The sequence below is a fragment of the Neoarius graeffei genome, chromosome 5 (assembly GCF_027579695.1).
Source record: "Neoarius graeffei isolate fNeoGra1 chromosome 5, fNeoGra1.pri, whole genome shotgun sequence".
Classification (NCBI taxonomy): domain Eukaryota; kingdom Metazoa; phylum Chordata; class Actinopteri; order Siluriformes; family Ariidae; genus Neoarius; species Neoarius graeffei.
Window position 1 is genome coordinate 91,386,902 of NC_083573.1, and position 20,005 is coordinate 91,406,906.

The 20,005-nt window shown below is 52.0% G+C and overlaps 15 non-coding genes across 15 annotated transcripts; all 15 read right to left on the reverse strand.

The window, feature by feature from the left end:
* Nucleotides 1–417: 417 nt before the first annotated feature.
* On the reverse strand, nucleotides 418–491 carry trnar-ccu (transfer RNA arginine (anticodon CCU)). The gene has a single exon. It is a non-coding gene; the product is annotated as a tRNA-Arg (tRNA).
* A 1,320-nt stretch (nucleotides 492–1,811) lies between these two features.
* On the reverse strand, nucleotides 1,812–1,884 carry trnar-ccu (transfer RNA arginine (anticodon CCU)). The gene has a single exon. It is a non-coding gene; the product is annotated as a tRNA-Arg (tRNA).
* Nucleotides 1,885–3,204: 1,320 nt separating this feature from the next.
* Nucleotides 3,205–3,277, reverse strand: trnar-ccu (transfer RNA arginine (anticodon CCU)). The gene has a single exon. It is a non-coding gene; the product is annotated as a tRNA-Arg (tRNA).
* A 1,320-nt stretch (nucleotides 3,278–4,597) lies between these two features.
* Nucleotides 4,598–4,670, reverse strand: trnar-ccu (transfer RNA arginine (anticodon CCU)). Its single transcript has one exon. It is a non-coding gene; the product is annotated as a tRNA-Arg (tRNA).
* Nucleotides 4,671–5,990: 1,320 nt separating this feature from the next.
* trnar-ccu (transfer RNA arginine (anticodon CCU)) lies at nucleotides 5,991–6,063 on the reverse strand. Its single transcript has one exon. It is a non-coding gene; the product is annotated as a tRNA-Arg (tRNA).
* A 1,320-nt stretch (nucleotides 6,064–7,383) lies between these two features.
* Nucleotides 7,384–7,456, reverse strand: trnar-ccu (transfer RNA arginine (anticodon CCU)). The gene has a single exon. It is a non-coding gene; the product is annotated as a tRNA-Arg (tRNA).
* A 1,320-nt stretch (nucleotides 7,457–8,776) lies between these two features.
* trnar-ccu (transfer RNA arginine (anticodon CCU)) lies at nucleotides 8,777–8,849 on the reverse strand. The gene has a single exon. It is a non-coding gene; the product is annotated as a tRNA-Arg (tRNA).
* A 1,283-nt stretch (nucleotides 8,850–10,132) lies between these two features.
* On the reverse strand, nucleotides 10,133–10,205 carry trnar-ccu (transfer RNA arginine (anticodon CCU)). Its single transcript has one exon. It is a non-coding gene; the product is annotated as a tRNA-Arg (tRNA).
* A 1,320-nt stretch (nucleotides 10,206–11,525) lies between these two features.
* trnar-ccu (transfer RNA arginine (anticodon CCU)) lies at nucleotides 11,526–11,598 on the reverse strand. Its single transcript has one exon. It is a non-coding gene; the product is annotated as a tRNA-Arg (tRNA).
* A 1,357-nt stretch (nucleotides 11,599–12,955) lies between these two features.
* On the reverse strand, nucleotides 12,956–13,028 carry trnar-ccu (transfer RNA arginine (anticodon CCU)). Its single transcript has one exon. It is a non-coding gene; the product is annotated as a tRNA-Arg (tRNA).
* A 1,320-nt stretch (nucleotides 13,029–14,348) lies between these two features.
* On the reverse strand, nucleotides 14,349–14,421 carry trnar-ccu (transfer RNA arginine (anticodon CCU)). The gene has a single exon. It is a non-coding gene; the product is annotated as a tRNA-Arg (tRNA).
* Nucleotides 14,422–15,741: 1,320 nt separating this feature from the next.
* trnar-ccu (transfer RNA arginine (anticodon CCU)) lies at nucleotides 15,742–15,814 on the reverse strand. Its single transcript has one exon. It is a non-coding gene; the product is annotated as a tRNA-Arg (tRNA).
* Nucleotides 15,815–17,134: 1,320 nt separating this feature from the next.
* Nucleotides 17,135–17,207, reverse strand: trnar-ccu (transfer RNA arginine (anticodon CCU)). Its single transcript has one exon. It is a non-coding gene; the product is annotated as a tRNA-Arg (tRNA).
* A 1,320-nt stretch (nucleotides 17,208–18,527) lies between these two features.
* Nucleotides 18,528–18,600, reverse strand: trnar-ccu (transfer RNA arginine (anticodon CCU)). The gene has a single exon. It is a non-coding gene; the product is annotated as a tRNA-Arg (tRNA).
* A 1,320-nt stretch (nucleotides 18,601–19,920) lies between these two features.
* On the reverse strand, nucleotides 19,921–19,993 carry trnar-ccu (transfer RNA arginine (anticodon CCU)). Its single transcript has one exon. It is a non-coding gene; the product is annotated as a tRNA-Arg (tRNA).
* Between the last annotated feature and the right edge of the window lie 12 nt (nucleotides 19,994–20,005).

The following is a 20,005-nucleotide window of genomic DNA, read 5'->3' on the forward strand; positions in this document are numbered from 1 at the left end:
CACATTTCTAGTAAGACAGATAGATGACGTTTATTGCCTCTGCTGGGAATTTTGGGAAGAAAAGTGGCTCGAAAGAGCAGCGGACTGTTTCGGCGTCTGGGCTGTGGGCCAAGCGCGCTTCCGGTGCGCCACTCTGCACACCACACAGGGGTCTCGAACCCGTAATCACCGGGTCACGGAAAACGTTGGAGTAATAGTTGGCAGACTCGACAGAAGATGGTTTCGATCCATCGACCTCCGGGCCCGGCACGCTCCCGCTGCTGACCTCTCACTTTCTGTGGGTCTGGAGCCTGCAATAGCTGTCTTCTGGAAAACGGTGGAGTAAAAAGAGCTCCAGCTAGCAGAGGATGGCTTCGATCCATCGGCCTCTGGGTTATGGGCCCAGCACGCTCCCGCTGCACCACTCTGCTGACCACACACCCCAGATGGGACTCGAACCCACAGTCCCATGGCTTAGGAGGCCAGTGCCTTATCCATTAGGCCACTGGGGCTCTGCCGCGACAGGGCGAAAAAGGGCAGCCACTCAAAAAGAGCTAGGCTCGGTCCTCAGCCGTCTCTCATCTCCGCGACAGAAACTTCTTTTGTGTTTGCTCAGCTTGAAACAATTTGCTGGGTGTGCACCAAAGTCAAACGCTTGCAGCGTCCGGCTTTAATGTCAGCACGTCCTCATTCCCGTCACAAATTGCTTACAAGGCATTTTACCCCGACTTAAGTAAGTAGACTTTTCTTTGGAAGCACGTACGCTGCCACTCGTAGCCAGGCGATTTTACACTGGAAAGCACAGCTTTGTACTGAATTTACATAGGCCGCATCATATTGCGGTGGTTAGCAGTGTCAACTCACACCGAGCAGGGTCTGGGCTTGAGCCTAGTGGCCGACCGGCAGCCTTTATGTCTGGAGCATGCATGTCCTCTTCGTGCCTGTGAGGCTTTGCACCGGGTGCTCTGGGTTCCTGCCCCAGTCCCTAGACCTAGAGAAGGTCAAGCGAAAACTCTGAATAGCCCAGAGGTGTGAATGTGTCTGGGTTACCCCTGACATAGCTCATGGGTACAGAAAATGAACGACTGTACGTGTACAATTCGGGGCACCTGATTAATTACGTTTTATGTCTTGTGCTTAAGAAGAACATGTGGACAAAAGTTAGAAAACCATGAAATCCCTCTGATTTTTCCTGATTCACTGACCAGGATCTTTACTGCCCAAAGAGCTCTGATCTGTGAGTCATAGACATGGGTAACGTACTGTGACAACAATTGGTAGATGAGGTGGGCCTTATTTCACTCCCATAACGCCTATGTGCCTGTCTGCGTGATACAAAGCACTGACCAATGGCAAACTAGTGACAGAGCACTGAAAATCAGGCCTCCTGATGGACAATTTTCGAGGCCAGCCACCACATTTCTAGTAAGACAGATAGATGACGTTTATTGCCTCTGCTGGGAATTTTGGGAAGAAAAGTGGCTCGAAAGAGCAGCGGACTGTTTCGGCGTCTGGGCTGTGGGCCAAGCGCGCTTCCGGTGCGCCACTCTGCACACCCCACAGGGGTCTCGAACCCGCAATCACCGGGTCACGGAAAACGTTGGAGTAAAAGTTGGCAGACTCGGCAGAAGATGGTTTCGATCCATCGACCTCCGGGCCCGGCACGCTCCCGCTGCTGACCTCTCACTTTCTGTGGGTCTGGAGCCTGCAATAGCTGTCTTCTGGAAAACGTTGGAGTAAAAAGAGCTCCAGCTAGCAGAGGATGGTTTCGATCCATCGGCCTCTGGGTTATGGGCCCAGCACGCTCCCGCTGCGCCACTCTGCTGACCTCACACCCCAGATGGGACTCGAACCCACAGTCCCTGGCTTAGGAGGCCAGTGCCTTATCCATTAGGCCACTGGGGCTCTGCCGCGACAGGACGAAAAAGGGCAGCCACTCAAAAAGAGCCAGGCTCGTTGCTCAGCCGTCTCTCATCTCCGCGACAGAAACTTCTTTTGTGTTTGCTCAGCTTGAAACAATTTGCTGGGTGTGCACCAAAGTCAAACGCTTGCAGCGTCCGGCTTTAATGTCAGCACGTCCTCATTCCCGTCACAAATTGCTTACAAGGCATTTTACCCCGACTTAAGTAAGTAGACTTTTCTTTGGAAGCACGTACGCTGCCACTCGTAGCCAGGCGATTTTACACTGGAAAGCACAGCTTTGTACTGAATTTACATAGGCCGCATCATATTGCGGTGGTTAGCAGTGTCAACTCACACCGAGCAGGGTCTGGGCTTGAGCCAAGTGACCGACTGGCAGCCTTTATGTCTGGAGCATGCATGTCCTCGTCGTGCCTGTGAGGCTTTGCACCGGGTGCTCTGGGTTCCTGCCCCAGTCCCTAGACCTAGAGAAGGTCAAGCGAAAACTCTGAATAGCACAGAGGTGTGAATGTGTCTGGGTTACCCCTGACATAGCTCATGGGTACAGAAAATGAACGACTGTACGTGTACAATTCGGGGCACTTGATTAATTACGTTTTATGTCTTGTGCTTAAGAAGAACATGTGGACAAAAGTTAGAAAACCATGAAATCCCTCTGATTTTTCCTGATTCACTGACCAGGATCTTTACTGCCCAAAGAGCTCTGATCTGTGAGTCGTAGACATGGGTAACGTACTGTGACAACAATTGGTAGATGAGGTGGGCCTTATTTCACTCCCATAACGCCTATGTGCCTGTCTGCGTGATACAAAGCACTGACCAATGGCAAACTAGTGACAGAGCACTGAAAATCAGGCCTCCTGATGGACAATTTTCGAGGCCAGCCACCACATTTCTAGTAAGACAGATAGATGACGTTTATTGCCTCTGCTGGGAATTTTGGGAAGAAAAGTGGCTCGAAAGAGCAGCGGACTGTTTCGGCGTCTGGGCTGTGGGCCAAGAGCGCTTCCGGTGCGCCACTCTGCACACCACACACGGGTCTCGAACCCGCAATCACCGGGTCACGGAAAACGTTGGAGTAAAAGTTGGCAGACTCGGCAGAAGATGGTTTCGATCCATCGACCTCCGGGCCCGGCACGCTCCCGCTGCTGACCTCTCACTTTCTGTGGGTCTGGTGCCTGCAATAGCTGTCTTCTGGAAAACGTTGGAGTAAAAGGAGCTCCAGCTAGCAGAGGATGGTTTCGATCCGTCGGCCTCTGGGTTATGGGCTCAGCACGCTCCCGCTGCGCCACTCTGCTGACCTCACACCCCAGATGGGACTCGAACCCACAGTCCCTGGCTTAGGAGGCCAGTGCCTTATCCATTAGGCCACTGGGGCTCTGCCGCGACAGGGCGAAAAAGGGCAGCCACTCAAAAAGAGCTAGGCTCCTTGCTCAGCCGTCTCTCATCTCCGCGACAGAAACTTCTTTTGTGTTTGCTCAGCTTGAAACAATTTGCTGGGTGTGCACCAAAGTCAAACGCTTGCAGCGTCCGGCTTTAATGTCAGCACGTCCTCATTCCCGTCACCAATTGCTTACAAGGCATTTTACCCCGACTTAAGTAAGTAGACTTTTCTTTGGAAGCACGTACGCTGCCACTCGTAGCCAGGCGATTTTACACTGGAAAGCACAGCTTTGTACTGAATTTACATAGGCCGCATCATATGGCGGTGGTTAGCAGTGTCAACTCACACCGAGCAGGGTCTGGGCTTGAGCCTAGTGGCCGACCGGCAGCCTTTATGTCTGGAGCATGCATGTCCTCTTCGTGCCTGTGAGGCTTTGCACCGGGTGCTCTGGGTTCCTGCCCCAGTCCCTAGACCTAGAGAAGGTCAAGCGAAAACTCTGAATAGCACAGAGGTGTGAATGTGTCTGGGTTACCCCTGACATAGCTCATGGGTACAGAAAATGAACGACTGTACGTGTACAATTCGGGGCACCTGATTAATTACGTTTTATGTCTTGTGCTTAAGAAGAACATGTGGACAAAAGTTAGAAAACCATGAAATCCCTCTGATTTTTCCTGATTCACTGACCAGGATCTTTACTGTCCAAAGAGCTCTGATCTTTGAGTCGTAGACATGGGTAACGTACTGTGACAACAATTGGTAGATGAGGTGGGCCTTATTTCACTCCCATAACGCCTATGTGCCTGTCTGCGTGATACAAAGCACTGACCAATGGCAAACTAGTGACAGAGCACTGAAAATCAGGCCTCCTGATGGACAATTTTCGAGGCCAGCCACCACATTTCTAGTAAGACAGATAGATGACGTTTATTGCCTCTGCTGGGAATTTTGGGAAGAAAAGTGGCTCGAAAGAGCAGCGGACTGTTTCGGCGTCTGGGCTGTGGGCCAAGCGCGCTTCCGGTGCGCCACTCTGCACACCCCACACGGGTCTCGAACCCGCAATCACCGGGTCACGGAAAACGTTGGAGTAAAAGTTGGCAGACTCGGCAGAAGATGGTTTCGATCCATCGACCTCCGGGCCCGGCACGCTCCCGCTGCTGACCTCTCACTTTCTGTGGGTCTGGAGCCTGCAATAGCTGTCTTCTGGAAAACGTTGGAGTAAAAAGAGCTCCAGCTAGCAGAGGATGGTTTCGATCCATCGGCCTCTGGGTTATGGGCCCAGCACGCTCCCGCTGCGCCACTCTGCTGACCTCACACCCCAGATGGGACTCGAACCCACAGTCCCTGGCTTAGGAGGCCAGTGCCTTATCCATTAGGCCACTGGGGCTCTGCCGCGACAGGGCGAAAAAGGGCAGCCACTCAAAAAGAGCCAGGCTCGTTGCTCAGCCGTCTCTCATCTCCGCGACAGAAACTTCTTTTGTGTTTGCTCAGCTTGAAACAATTTGCTGGGTGTGCACCAAAGTCAAACGCTTGCAGCGTCCGGCTTTAATGTCAGCACGTCCTCATTCCCGTCACAAATTGCTTACAAGGCATTTTACCCCGACTTAAGTAAGTAGACTTTTCTTTGGAAGCACGTACGCTGCCACTCGTAGCCAGGCGATTTTACACTGGAAAGCACAGCTTTGTACTGAATTTACATAGGCCGCATCATATTGCGGTGGTTAGCAGTGTCAACTCACACCGAGCAGGGTCTGGGCTTGAGCCTAGTGGCCGACAGGCAGCCTTTATGTCTGGAGCATGCATGTCCTCGTCGTGCCTGTGAGGCTTTGCACCGGGTGCTCTGGGTTCCTGCCCCAGTCCCTAGACCTAGAGAAGGTCAAGCGAAAACTCTGAATAGCACAGAGGTGTGAATGTGTCTGGGTTACCCCTGACATAGCTCATGGGTACAGAAAATGAACGACTGTACGTGTACAATTCGGGGCACTTGATTAATTACGTTTTATGTCTTGTGCTTAAGAAGAACATGTGGACAAAAGTTAGAAAACCATGAAATCCCTCTGATTTTTCCTGATTCACTGACCAGGATCTTTACTGCCCAAAGAGCTCTGATCTGTGAGTCGTAGACATGGGTAACGTACTGTGACAACAATTGGTAGATGAGGTGGGCCTTATTTCACTCGCATAACGCCTATGTGCCTGTCTGCGTGATACAAAGCACTGACCAATGGCAAACTAGTGACAGAGCACTGAAAATCAGGCCTCCTGATGGACAATTTTCGAGGCCAGCCACCACATTTCTAGTAAGACAGATAGATGACGTTTATTGCCTCTGCTGGGAATTTTGGGAAGAAAAGTGGCTCGAAAGAGCAGCGGACTGTTTCGGCGTCTGGGCTGTGGGCCAAGCGCGCTTCCGGTGCGCCACTCTGCACACCCCACACGGGTCTCGAACCCGCAATCACCGGGTCACGGAAAAAGTTGGAGTAAAAGTTGGCAGACTCGGCAGAAGATGGTTTCGATCCATCGACCTCCGGGCCCGGCACGCTCCCGCTGCTGACCTCTCACTTTCTGTGGGTCAGGAGCCTGCAATAGCTGTCTTCTGGAAAACGTTGGAGTAAAAAGAGCTCCAGCTAGCAGAGGATGGTATCGATCCATCGGCCTCTGGGTTATGGGCCCAGCACGCTCCCGCTGCGCCACTCTGCTGACCTCATACCCCAGATGGGACTCGAACCCACAGTCCCTGGCTTAGGAGGCCAGTGCCTTATCCATTAGGCCACTGAGGCTCTGCCGCCACAGGGCGAAAAAGGGCAGCCACTCAAAAAGAGCTAGGCTCGTTGCTCAGCCGTCTCTCATCTCCGCGACAGAAACTTCTTTTGTGTTTGCTCAGCTTGAAACAATTTGCTGGGTGTGCACCAAAGTCAAACGCTTGCAGCGTCCGGCTTTAATGTCAGCACGTCCTCATTCCCGTCACCAATTGCTTACAAGGCATTTTACCCCGACTTAAGTAAGTAGACTTTTCTTTGGAAGCACGTACGCTGCCACTCGTAGCCAGGCGATTTTACACTGGAAAGCACAGCTTTGTACTGAATTTACATAGGCCGCATCATATGGCGGTGGTTAGCAGTGTCAACTCACACCGAGCAGGGTCTGGGCTTGAGCCTAGTGGCCGACCGGCAGCCTTTATGTCTGGAGCATGCATGTCCTCTTCGTGCCTGTGAGGCTTTGCACCGGGTGCTCTGGGTTCCTGCCCCAGTCCCTAGACCTAGAGAAGGTCAAGCGAAAACTCTGAATAGCACAGAGGTGTGAATGTGTCTGGGTTACCCCTGACATAGCTCATGGGTACAGAAAATGAACGACTGTACGTGTACAATTCGGGGCACCTGATTAATTACGTTTTATGTCTTGTGCTTAAGAAGAACATGTGGACAAAAGTTAGAAAACCATGAAATCCCTCTGATTTTTCCTGATTCACTGACCAGGATCTTTACTGTCCAAAGAGCTCTGATCTTTGAGTCGTAGACATGGGTAACGTACTGTGACAACAATTGGTAGATGAGGTGGGCCTTATTTCACTCCCATAACGCCTATGTGCCTGTCTGCGTGATACAAAGCACTGACCAATGGCAAACTAGTGACAGAGCACTGAAAATCAGGCCTCCTGATGGACAATTTTCGAGGCCAGCCACCACATTTCTAGTAAGACAGATAGATGACGTTTATTGCCTCTGCTGGGAATTTTGGGAAGAAAAGTGGCTCGAAAGAGCAGCGGACTGTTTCGGCGTCTGGGCTGTGGGCCAAGCGCGCTTCCGGTGCGCCACTCTGCACACCCCACACGGGTCTCGAACCCGCAATCACCGGGTCACGGAAAACGTTGGAGTAAAAGTTGGCAGACTCGGCAGAAGATGGTTTCGATCCATCGACCTCCGGGCCCGGCACGCTCCCGCTGCTGACCTCTCACTTTCTGTGGGTCTGGAGCCTGCAATAGCTGTCTTCTGGAAAACGTTGGAGTAAAAAGAGCTCCAGCTAGCAGAGGATGGTTTCGATCCATCGGCCTCTGGGTTATGGGCCCAGCACGCTCCCGCTGCGCCACTCTGCTGACCTCACACCCCAGATGGGACTCGAACCCACAGTCCCTGGCTTAGGAGGCCAGTGCCTTATCCATTAGGCCACTGGGGCTCTGCCGCGACAGGGCGAAAAAGGGCAGCCACTCAAAAAGAGCCAGGCTCGTTGCTCAGCCGTCTCTCATCTCCGCGACAGAAACTTCTTTTGTGTTTGCTCAGCTTGAAACAATTTGCTGGGTGTGCACCAAAGTCAAACGCTTGCAGCGTCCGGCTTTAATGTCAGCACGTCCTCATTCCCGTCACAAATTGCTTACAAGGCATTTTACCCCGACTTAAGTAAGTAGACTTTTCTTTGGAAGCACGTACGCTGCCACTCGTAGCCAGGCGATTTTACACTGGAAAGCACAGCTTTGTACTGAATTTACATAGGCCGCATCATATTGCGGTGGTTAGCAGTGTCAACTCACACCGAGCAGGGTCTGGGCTTGAGCCTAGTGGCCGACAGGCAGCCTTTATGTCTGGAGCATGCATGTCCTCGTCGTGCCTGTGAGGCTTTGCACCGGGTGCTCTGGGTTCCTGCCCCAGTCCCTAGACCTAGAGAAGGTCAAGCGAAAACTCTGAATAGCACAGAGGTGTGAATGTGTCTGGGTTACCCCTGACATAGCTCATGGGTACAGAAAATGAACGACTGTACGTGTACAATTCGGGGCACTTGATTAATTACGTTTTATGTCTTGTGCTTAAGAAGAACATGTGGACAAAAGTTAGAAAACCATGAAATCCCTCTGATTTTTCCTGATTCACTGACCAGGATCTTTACTGCCCAAAGAGCTCTGATCTGTGAGTCGTAGACATGGGTAACGTACTGTGACAACAATTGGTAGATGAGGTGGGCCTTATTTCACTCGCATAACGCCTATGTGCCTGTCTGCGTGATACAAAGCACTGACCAATGGCAAACTAGTGACAGAGCACTGAAAATCAGGCCTCCTGATGGACAATTTTCGAGGCCAGCCACCACATTTCTAGTAAGACAGATAGATGACGTTTATTGCCTCTGCTGGGAATTTTGGGAAGAAAAGTGGCTCGAAAGAGCAGCGGACTGTTTCGGCGTCTGGGCTGTGGGCCAAGCGCGCTTCCGGTGCGCCACTCTGCACACCCCACACGGGTCTCGAACCCGCAATCACCGGGTCACGGAAAAAGTTGGAGTAAAAGTTGGCAGACTCGGCAGAAGATGGTTTCGATCCATCGACCTCCGGGCCCGGCACGCTCCCGCTGCTGACCTCTCACTTTCTGTGGGTCAGGAGCCTGCAATAGCTGTCTTCTGGAAAACGTTGGAGTAAAAAGAGCTCCAGCTAGCAGAGGATGGTTTCGATCCATCGGCCTCTGGGTTATGGGCCCAGCACGCTCCCGCTGCGCCACTCTGCTGACCTCACACCCCAGATGGGACTCGAACCCACAGTCCCTGGCTTAGGAGGCCAGTGCCTTATCCATTAGGCCACTGAGGCTCTGCCGCCACAGGGCGAAAAAGGGCAGCCACTCAAAAAGAGCTAGGCTCGTTGCTCAGCCGTCTCTCATCTCCGCGACAGAAACTTCTTTTGTGTTTGCTCAGCTTGAAACAATTTGCTGGGTGTGCACCAAAGTCAAACGCTTGCAGCGTCCGGCTTTAATGTCAGCACGTCCTCATTCCCGTCACAAATTGCTTACAAGGCATTTTACCCCGACTTAAGTAAGTAGACTTTTCTTTGGAAGCACGTACGCTGCCACTCGTAGCCAGGCGATTTTACACTGGAATATTGCGGTGGTTAGCAGTGTCAACTCACACCGAGCAGGGTCTGGGCTTGAGCCTAGTGGCCGACCGGCAGCCTTTATGTCTGGAGCATGCATGTCCTCTTCGTGCCTGTGAGGCTTTGCACCGGGTGCTCTGGGTTCCTTCCCCAGTCCCTAGACCTAGAGAAGGTCAAGCGAAAACTCTGAATAGCCCAGAGGTGTGAATGTGTCTGGGTTACCCCTGACATAGCTCATGGGTACAGAAAATGAACGACTGTACGTGTACAATTCGGGGCACCTGATTAATTACGTTTTATGTCTTGTGCTTAAGAAGAACATGTGGACAAAAGTTAGAAAACCATGAAATCCCTCTGATTTTTCCTGATTCACTGACCAGGATCTTTACTGCCCAAAGAGCTCTGATCTGTGAGTCGTAGACATGGGTAACGCACTGTGACAACAATTGGTAGATGAGGTGGGCCTTATTTCACTCCCATAACGCCTATGTGCCTGTCTGCGTGATACAAAGCACTGACCAATGGCAAACTAGTGACAGAGCACTGAAAATCAGGCCTCCTGATGGACAATTTTCGAGGCCAGCCACCACATTTCTAGTAAGACAGATAGATGACGTTTATTGCCTCTGCTGGGAATTTTGGGAAGAAAAGTGGCTCGAAAGAGCAGCGGACTGTTTCGGCGTCTGGGCTGTGGGCCAAGCGCGCTTCCGGTGCGCCACTCTGCACACCCCACAGGGGTCTCGAACCCGCAATCACCGGGTCACGGAAAACGTTGGAGTAAAAGTTGGCAGACTCGGCAGAAGATGGTTTCGATCCATCGACCTCCGGGCCCGGCACGCTCCCGCTGCTGACCTCTCACTTTCTGTGGGTCTGGTGCCTGCAATAGCTGTCTTCTGGAAAACGTTGGAGTAAAAGGAGCTCCAGCTAGCAGAGGATGGTTTCGATCCGTCGGCCTCTGGGTTATGGGCTCAGCACGCTCCCGCTGCGCCACTCTGCTGACCTCACACCCCAGATGGGACTCGAACCCACAGTCCCTGGCTTAGGAGGCCAGTGCCTTATCCATTAGGCCACTGGGGCTCTGCCGCAACAGGGCGAAAAAGGGCAGCCACTCAAAAAGAGCTAGGCTCCTTGCTCAGCCGTCTCTCATCTCCGCGACAGAAACTTCTTTTGTGTTTGCTCAGCTTGAAACAATTTGCTGGGTGTGCACCAAAGTCAAACGCTTGCAGCGTCCGGCTTTAATGTCAGCACGTCCTCATTCCCGTCACCAATTGCTTACAAGGCATTTTACCCCGACTTAAGTAAGTAGACTTTTCTTTGGAAGCACGTACGCTGCCACTCGTAGCCAGGCGATTTTACACTGGAAAGCACAGCTTTGTACTGAATTTACATAGGCCGCATCATATGGCGGTGGTTAGCAGTGTCAACTCACACCGAGCAGGGTCTGGGCTTGAGCCTAGTGGCCGACCGGCAGCCTTTATGTCTGGAGCATGCATGTCCTCTTCGTGCCTGTGAGGCTTTGCACCGGGTGCTCTGGGTTCCTGCCCCAGTCCCTAGACCTAGAGAAGGTCAAGCGAAAACTCTGAATAGCACAGAGGTGTGAATGTGTCTGGGTTACCCCTGACATAGCTCATGGGTACAGAAAATGAACGACTGTACGTGTACAATTCGGGGCACCTGATTAATTACGTTTTATGTCTTGTGCTTAAGAAGAACATGTGGACAAAAGTTAGAAAACCATGAAATCCCTCTGATTTTTCCTGATTCACTGACCAGGATCTTTACTGTCCAAAGAGCTCTGATCTTTGAGTCGTAGACATGGGTAACGTACTGTGACAACAATTGGTAGATGAGGTGGGCCTTATTTCACTCCCATAACGCCTATGTGCCTGTCTGCGTGATACAAAGCACTGACCAATGGCAAACTAGTGACAGAGCACTGAAAATCAGGCCTCCTGATGGACAATTTTCGAGGCCAGCCACCACATTTCTAGTAAGACAGATAGATGACGTTTATTGCCTCTGCTGGGAATTTTGGGAAGAAAAGTGGCTCGAAAGAGCAGCGGACTGTTTCGGCGTCTGGGCTGTGGGCCAAGCGCGCTTCCGGTGCGCCACTCTGCACACCCCACACGGGTCTCGAACCCGCAATCACCGGGTCACGGAAAACGTTGGAGTAAAAGTTGGCAGACTCGGCAGAAGATGGTTTCGATCCATCGACCTCCGGGCCCGGCACGCTCCCGCTGCTGACCTCTCACTTTCTGTGGGTCTGGAGCCTGCAATAGCTGTCTTCTGGAAAACGTTGGAGTAAAAAGAGCTCCAGCTAGCAGAGGATGGTTTCGATCCATCGGCCTCTGGGTTATGGGCCCAGCACGCTCCCGCTGCGCCACTCTGCTGACCTCACACCCCAGATGGGACTCGAACCCACAGTCCCTGGCTTAGGAGGCCAGTGCCTTATCCATTAGGCCACTGGGGCTCTGCCGCGACAGGGCGAAAAAGGGCAGCCACTCAAAAAGAGCCAGGCTCGTTGCTCAGCCGTCTCTCATCTCCGCGACAGAAACTTCTTTTGTGTTTGCTCAGCTTGAAACAATTTGCTGGGTGTGCACCAAAGTCAAACGCTTGCAGCGTCCGGCTTTAATGTCAGCACGTCCTCATTCCCGTCACAAATTGCTTACAAGGCATTTTACCCCGACTTAAGTAAGTAGACTTTTCTTTGGAAGCACGTACGCTGCCACTCGTAGCCAGGCGATTTTACACTGGAAAGCACAGCTTTGTACTGAATTTACATAGGCCGCATCATATTGCGGTGGTTAGCAGTGTCAACTCACACCGAGCAGGGTCTGGGCTTGAGCCTAGTGGCCGACAGGCAGCCTTTATGTCTGGAGCATGCATGTCCTCGTCGTGCCTGTGAGGCTTTGCACCGGGTGCTCTGGGTTCCTGCCCCAGTCCCTAGACCTAGAGAAGGTCAAGCGAAAACTCTGAATAGCACAGAGGTGTGAATGTGTCTGGGTTACCCCTGACATAGCTCATGGGTACAGAAAATGAACGACTGTACGTGTACAATTCGGGGCACTTGATTAATTACGTTTTATGTCTTGTGCTTAAGAAGAACATGTGGACAAAAGTTAGAAAACCATGAAATCCCTCTGATTTTTCCTGATTCACTGACCAGGATCTTTACTGCCCAAAGAGCTCTGATCTGTGAGTCGTAGACATGGGTAACGTACTGTGACAACAATTGGTAGATGAGGTGGGCCTTATTTCACTCGCATAACGCCTATGTGCCTGTCTGCGTGATACAAAGCACTGACCAATGGCAAACTAGTGACAGAGCACTGAAAATCAGGCCTCCTGATGGACAATTTTCGAGGCCAGCCACCACATTTCTAGTAAGACAGATAGATGACGTTTATTGCCTCTGCTGGGAATTTTGGGAAGAAAAGTGGCTCGAAAGAGCAGCGGACTGTTTCGGCGTCTGGGCTGTGGGCCAAGCGCGTCGGTGGCATCTCGTTGTTGCTATTTTTGTTTCTTCTGCTGACTGTCTGGGGGCACACACCCCACACGGGTCTCCGAACCCGCAATCACCGGGTCACGGAAAAAGTTGGAGTAAAAGTTGGCAGACTCGGCAGAAGATGGTTTCGATCCATCGACCTCCGGGCCCGGCACGCTCCCGCTGCTGACCTCTCACTTTCTGTGGGTCAGGAGCCTGCAATAGCTGTCTTCTGGAAAACGTTGGAGTAAAAAGAGCTCCAGCTAGCAGAGGATGGTTTCGATCCATCGGCCTCTGGGTTATGGGCCCAGCACGCTCCCGCTGCACCACTCTGCTGACCTCATACCCCAGATGGGACTCGAACCCACAGTCCCTGGCTTAGGAGGCCAGTGCCTTATCCATTAGGCCACTGAGGCTCTGCCGCCACAGGGCGAAAAAGGGCAGCCACTCAAAAAGAGCTAGGCTCGTTGCTCAGCCGTCTCTCATCTCCGCGACAGAAACTTCTTTTGTGTTTGCTCAGCTTGAAACAATTTGCTGGGTGTGCACCAAAGTCAAACGCTTGCAGCGTCCGGCTTTAATGTCAGCACGTCCTCATTCCCGTCACCAATTGCTTACAAGGCATTTTACCCCGACTTAAGTAAGTAGACTTTTCTTTGGAAGCACGTACGCTGCCACTCGTAGCCAGGCGATTTTACACTGGAAAGCACAGCTTTGTACTGAATTTACATAGGCCGCATCATATGGCGGTGGTTAGCAGTGTCAACTCACACCGAGCAGGGTCTGGGCTTGAGCCTAGTGGCCGACCGGCAGCCTTTATGTCTGGAGCATGCATGTCCTCTTCGTGCCTGTGAGGCTTTGCACCGGGTGCTCTGGGTTCCTGCCCCAGTCCCTAGACCTAGAGAAGGTCAAGCGAAAACTCTGAATAGCACAGAGGTGTGAATGTGTCTGGGTTACCCCTGACATAGCTCATGGGTACAGAAAATGAACGACTGTACGTGTACAATTCGGGGCACCTGATTAATTACGTTTTATGTCTTGTGCTTAAGAAGAACATGTGGACAAAAGTTAGAAAACCATGAAATCCCTCTGATTTTTCCTGATTCACTGACCAGGATCTTTACTGTCCAAAGAGCTCTGATCTTTGAGTCGTAGACATGGGTAACGTACTGTGACAACAATTGGTAGATGAGGTGGGCCTTATTTCACTCCCATAACGCCTATGTGCCTGTCTGCGTGATACAAAGCACTGACCAATGGCAAACTAGTGACAGAGCACTGAAAATCAGGCCTCCTGATGGACAATTTTCGAGGCCAGCCACCACATTTCTAGTAAGACAGATAGATGACGTTTATTGCCTCTGCTGGGAATTTTGGGAAGAAAAGTGGCTCGAAAGAGCAGCGGACTGTTTCGGCGTCTGGGCTGTGGGCCAAGCGCGCTTCCGGTGCGCCACTCTGCACACCCCACACGGGTCTCGAACCCGCAATCACCGGGTCACGGAAAACGTTGGAGTAAAAGTTGGCAGACTCGGCAGAAGATGGTTTCGATCCATCGACCTCCGGGCCCGGCACGCTCCCGCTGCTGACCTCTCACTTTCTGTGGGTCTGGAGCCTGCAATAGCTGTCTTCTGGAAAACGTTGGAGTAAAAAGAGCTCCAGCTAGCAGAGGATGGTTTCGATCCATCGGCCTCTGGGTTATGGGCCCAGCACGCTCCCGCTGCGCCACTCTGCTGACCTCACACCCCAGATGGGACTCGAACCCACAGTCCCTGGCTTAGGAGGCCAGTGCCTTATCCATTAGGCCACTGGGGCTCTGCCGCGACAGGGCGAAAAAGGGCAGCCACTCAAAAAGAGCCAGGCTCGTTGCTCAGCCGTCTCTCATCTCCGCGACAGAAACTTCTTTTGTGTTTGCTCAGCTTGAAACAATTTGCTGGGTGTGCACCAAAGTCAAACGCTTGCAGCGTCCGGCTTTAATGTCAGCACGTCCTCATTCCCGTCACAAATTGCTTACAAGGCATTTTACCCCGACTTAAGTAAGTAGACTTTTCTTTGGAAGCACGTACGCTGCCACTCGTAGCCAGGCGATTTTACACTGGAAAGCACAGCTTTGTACTGAATTTACATAGGCCGCATCATATTGCGGTGGTTAGCAGTGTCAACTCACACCGAGCAGGGTCTGGGCTTGAGCCTAGTGGCCGACAGGCAGCCTTTATGTCTGGAGCATGCATGTCCTCGTCGTGCCTGTGAGGCTTTGCACCGGGTGCTCTGGGTTCCTGCCCCAGTCCCTAGACCTAGAGAAGGTCAAGCGAAAACTCTGAATAGCACAGAGGTGTGAATGTGTCTGGGTTACCCCTGACATAGCTCATGGGTACAGAAAATGAACGACTGTACGTGTACAATTCGGGGCACTTGATTAATTACGTTTTATGTCTTGTGCTTAAGAAGAACATGTGGACAAAAGTTAGAAAACCATGAAATCCCTCTGATTTTTCCTGATTCACTGACCAGGATCTTTACTGCCCAAAGAGCTCTGATCTGTGAGTCGTAGACATGGGTAACGTACTGTGACAACAATTGGTAGATGAGGTGGGCCTTATTTCACTCGCATAACGCCTATGTGCCTGTCTGCGTGATACAAAGCACTGACCAATGGCAAACTAGTGACAGAGCACTGAAAATCAGGCCTCCTGATGGACAATTTTCGAGGCCAGCCACCACATTTCTAGTAAGACAGATAGATGACGTTTATTGCCTCTGCTGGGAATTTTGGGAAGAAAAGTGGCTCGAAAGAGCAGCGGACTGTTTCGGCGTCTGGGCTGTGGGCCAAGCGCGCTTCCGGTGCGCCACTCTGCACACCCCACACGGGTCTCGAACCCGCAATCACCGGGTCACGGAAAAAGTTGGAGTAAAAGTTGGCAGACTCGGCAGAAGATGGTTTCGATCCATCGACCTCCGGGCCCGGCACGCTCCCGCTGCTGACCTCTCACTTTCTGTGGGTCAGGAGCCTGCAATAGCTGTCTTCTGGAAAACGTTGGAGTAAAAAGAGCTCCAGCTAGCAGAGGATGGTTTCGATCCATCGGCCTCTGGGTTATGGGCCCAGCACGCTCCCGCTGCGCCACTCTGCTGACCTCACACCCCAGATGGGACTCGAACCCACAGTCCCTGGCTTAGGAGGCCAGTGCCTTATCCATTAGGCCACTGAGGCTCTGCCGCCACAGGGCGAAAAAGGGCAGCCACTCAAAAAGAGCTAGGCTCGTTGCTCAGCCGTCTCTCATCTCCGCGACAGAAACTTCTTTTGTGTTTGCTCAGCTTGAAACAATTTGCTGGGTGTGCACCAAAGTCAAACGCTTGCAGCGTCCGGCTTTAATGTCAGCACGTCCTCATTCCCGTCACAAATTGCTTACAAGGCATTTTACCCCGACTTAAGTAAGTAGACTTTTCTTTGGAAGCACGTACGCTGCCACTCGTAGCCAGGCGATTTTACACTGGAAAGCACAGCTTTGTACTGAATTTACATAGGCCGCATCATATTGCGGTGGTTAGCAGTGTCAACTCACACCGAGCAGGGTCTGGGCTTGAGCCTAGTGGCCGACCGGCAGCCTTTATGTCTGGAGCATGCATGTCCTCTTCGTGCCTGTGAGGCTTTGCACCGGGTGCTCTGGGTTCCTTCCCCAGTCCCTAGACCTAGAGAAGGTCAAGCGAAAACTCTGAATAGCCCAGAGGTGTGAATGTGTCTGGGTTACCCCTGACATAGCTCATGGGTACAGAAAATGAACGACTGTACGTGTACAATTCGGGGCACCTGATTAATTACGTTTTATGTCTTGTGCTTAAGAAGAACATGTGGACAAAAGTTAGAAAACCATGAAATCCCTCTGATTTTTCCTGATTCACTGACCAGGATCTTTACTGCCCAAAGAGCTCTGATCTGTGAGTCGTAGACATGGGTAACGCACTGTGACAACAATTGGTAGATGAGGTGGGCCTTATTTCACTCCCATAACGCCTATGTGCCTGTCTGCGTGATACAAAGCACTGACCAATGGCAAACTAGTGACAGAGCACTGAAAATCAGGCCTCCTGATGGACAATTTTCGAGGCCAGCCACCACATTTCTAGTAAGACAGATAGATGACGTTTATTGCCTCTGCTGGGAATTTTGGGAAGAAAAGTGGCTCGAAAGAGCAGCGGACTGTTTCGGCGTCTGGGCTGTGGGCCAAGCGCGCTTCCGGTGCGCCACTCTGCACACCCCACAGGGGTCTCGAACCCGCAATCACCGGGTCACGGAAAACGTTGGAGTAAAAGTTGGCAGACTCGACAGAAGATGGTTTCGATCCATCGACCTCCGGGCCCGGCACGCTCCCGCTGCTGACCTCTCACTTTCTGTGGGTCTGGAGCCTGCAATAGCTGTCTTCTGGAAAACGTTGGAGTAAAAAGAGCTCCAGCTAGCAGAGGATGGTTTCGATCCATCGGCCTCTGGGTTATGGGCCCAGCACGCTCCCGCTGCACCACTCTGCTGACCTCACACCCCAGATGGGACTCGAACCCACAGTCCCTGGCTTAGGAGGCCAGTGCCTTATCCATTAGGCCACTGGGGCTCTGCCGCGACAGGGCGAAAAAGGGCAGCCACTCAAAAAGAGCTAGGCTCGTTCCTCAGCCGTCTCTCATCTCCGCGACAGAAACTTCTTTTGTGTTTGCTCAGCTTGAAACAATTTGCTGGGTGTGCACCAAAGTCAAACGCTTGCAGCGTCCGGCTTTAATGTCAGCACGTCCTCATTCCCGTCACCAATTGCTTACAAGGCATTTTACCCCGACTTAAGTAAGTAGACTTTTCTTTGGAAGCACGTACGCTGCCACTCGTAGCCAGGCGATTTTACACTGGAAAGCACAGCTTTGTACTGAATTTACATAGGCCGCATCATATTGCGGTGGTTAGCAGTGTCAACTCACACCGAGCAGGGTCTGGGCTTGAGCCTAGTGGCCGACCGGCAGCCTTTATGTCTGGAGCATGCATGTCCTCTTCGTGCCTGTGAGGCTTTGCACCGGGTGCTCTGGGTTGCTGCCCCAGTCCCTAGACCTAGAGAAGGTCAAGCGAAAACTCTGAATAGCACAGAGGTGTGAATGTGTCTGGGTTACCCCTGACATAGCTCATGGGTACAGAAAATGAACGACTGTACATGTACAATTCGGGGCACCTGATTAATTACGTTTTATGTCTTGTGCTTAAGAAGAACATGTGGACAAAAGTTAGAAAACCATGAAATCCCTCTGATTTTTCCTGATTCACTGACCAGGATCTTTACTGCCCAAAGAGCTCTGATCTGTGAGTCGTAGACATGGGTAACGTACTGTGACAACAATTGGTAGATGAGGTGGGCCTTATTTCACTCCCATAACGCCTATGTGCCTGTCTGCGTGATACAAAGCACTGACCAATGGCAAACTAGTGACAGAGCACTGAAAATCAGGCCTCCTGATGGACAATTTTCGAGGCCAGCCACCACATTTCTAGTAAGACAGATAGATGACGTTTATTGCCTCTGCTGGGAATTTTGGGAAGAAAAGTGGCTCGAAAGAGCAGCGGACTGTTTCGGCGTCTGGGCTGTGGGCCAAGCGCGCTTCCGGTGCGCCACTCTGCACACCCCACAGGTGTCTCGAACCCGCAATCACCGGGTCACGGAAAAAGTTGGAGTAAAAGTTGGCAGACTCGGCAGAAGATGGTTTCGATCCATCGACCTCCGGGCCCGGCACACTCCCGCTGCTGACCTCTCACTTTCTGTGGGTCAGGAGCCTGCAATAGCTGTCTTCTGGAAAACGTTGGAGTAAAAAGAGCTCCAGCTAGCAGAGGACGGTTTCGATCCATCGGCCTCTGGGTTATGGGCCCAGCACGCTCCCGCTGAGCCACTCTGCTGACCTCACACCCCAGATGGGACTCGAACCCACAGTCCCTGGCTTAGGAGGCCAGTGCCTTATCCATTAGGCCACTGGGGCTCTGCCGCAACAGGGCGAAAAAGGGCAGCCACTCAAAAAGAGCTAGGCTCGTTGCTCAGCCGTCTCTCATCTCCGCGACAGAAACTTCTTTTGTGTTTGCTCAGCTTGAAACAATTTGCTGGGTGTGCACCAAAGTCAAACGCTTGCAGCGTCCGGCTTTAATGTCAGCACGTCCTCATTCCCGTCACCAATTGCTTACAAGGCATTTTACCCCGACTTAAGTAAGTAGACTTTTCTTTGGAAGCACGTACGCTGCCACTCGTAGCCAGGCGATTTTACACTGGAAAGCACAGCTTTGTACTGAATTTACATAGGCCGCATCATATGGCGGTGGTTAGCAGTGTCAACTCACACCGAGCAGGGTCTGGGCTTGAGCCTAGTGGCCGACCGGCAGCCTTTATGTCTGGAGCATGCATGTCCTCTTCGTGCCTGTGAGGCTTTGCACCGGGTGCTCTGGGTTCCTGCCCCAGTCCCTAGACCTAGAGAAGGTCAAGCGAAAACTCTGAATAGCACAGAGGTGTGAATGTGTCTGGGTTACCCCTGACATAGCTCATGGGTACAGAAAATGAACGACTGTACGTGTACAATTCGGGGCACTTGATTAATTACGTTTTATGTCTTGTGCTTAAGAAGAACATGTGGACAAAAGTTAGAAAACCATGAAATCCCTCTGATTTTTCCTGATTCACTGACCAGGATCTTTACTGCCCAAAGAGCTCTGATCTGTGAGTCGTAGACATGGGTAACGTACTGTGACAACAATTGGTAGATGAGGTGGGCCTTATTTCACTCCCATAATGCCTATGTGCCTGTCTGCGTGATACAAAGCACTGACCAATGGCAAACTAGTGACAGAGCACTGAAAATCAGGCCTCCTGATGGACAATTTTCGAGGCCAGCCACCACATTTCTAGTAAGACAGATAGATGACGTTTATTGCCTCTGCTGGGAATTTTGGGAAGAAAAGTGGCTCGAAAGAGCAGCGGACTGTTTCGGCGTCTGGGCTGTGGGCCAAGCGCGCTTCTGGTGCGCCACTCTGCACACCCCACAGGGGTCTCGAACCCGCAATCACCGGGTCACAGAAAAAGTTGGAGTTAAAGTTGGCAGACTCGGCAGAAGATGGTTTCGATCCATCGACCTCCGGGCCCGGCACGCTCCCGCTGCTGACCTCTCACTTTCTGTGGGTCAGGAGCCTGCAATAGCTGTCTTCTGGAAAACGTTGGAGTAAAAAGAGCTCCAGCTAGCAGAGGATGGTTTCGATCCATCGGCCTCTGGGTTATGGGCCCAGCACGCTCCCGCTGCGCCACTCTGCTGACCACACACCCCAGATGGGACTTGAACCCACAGTCCCTGGCTTAGGAGGCCAGTGCCTTATCCATTAGGCCACTGGGGCTCTGCCGCCACA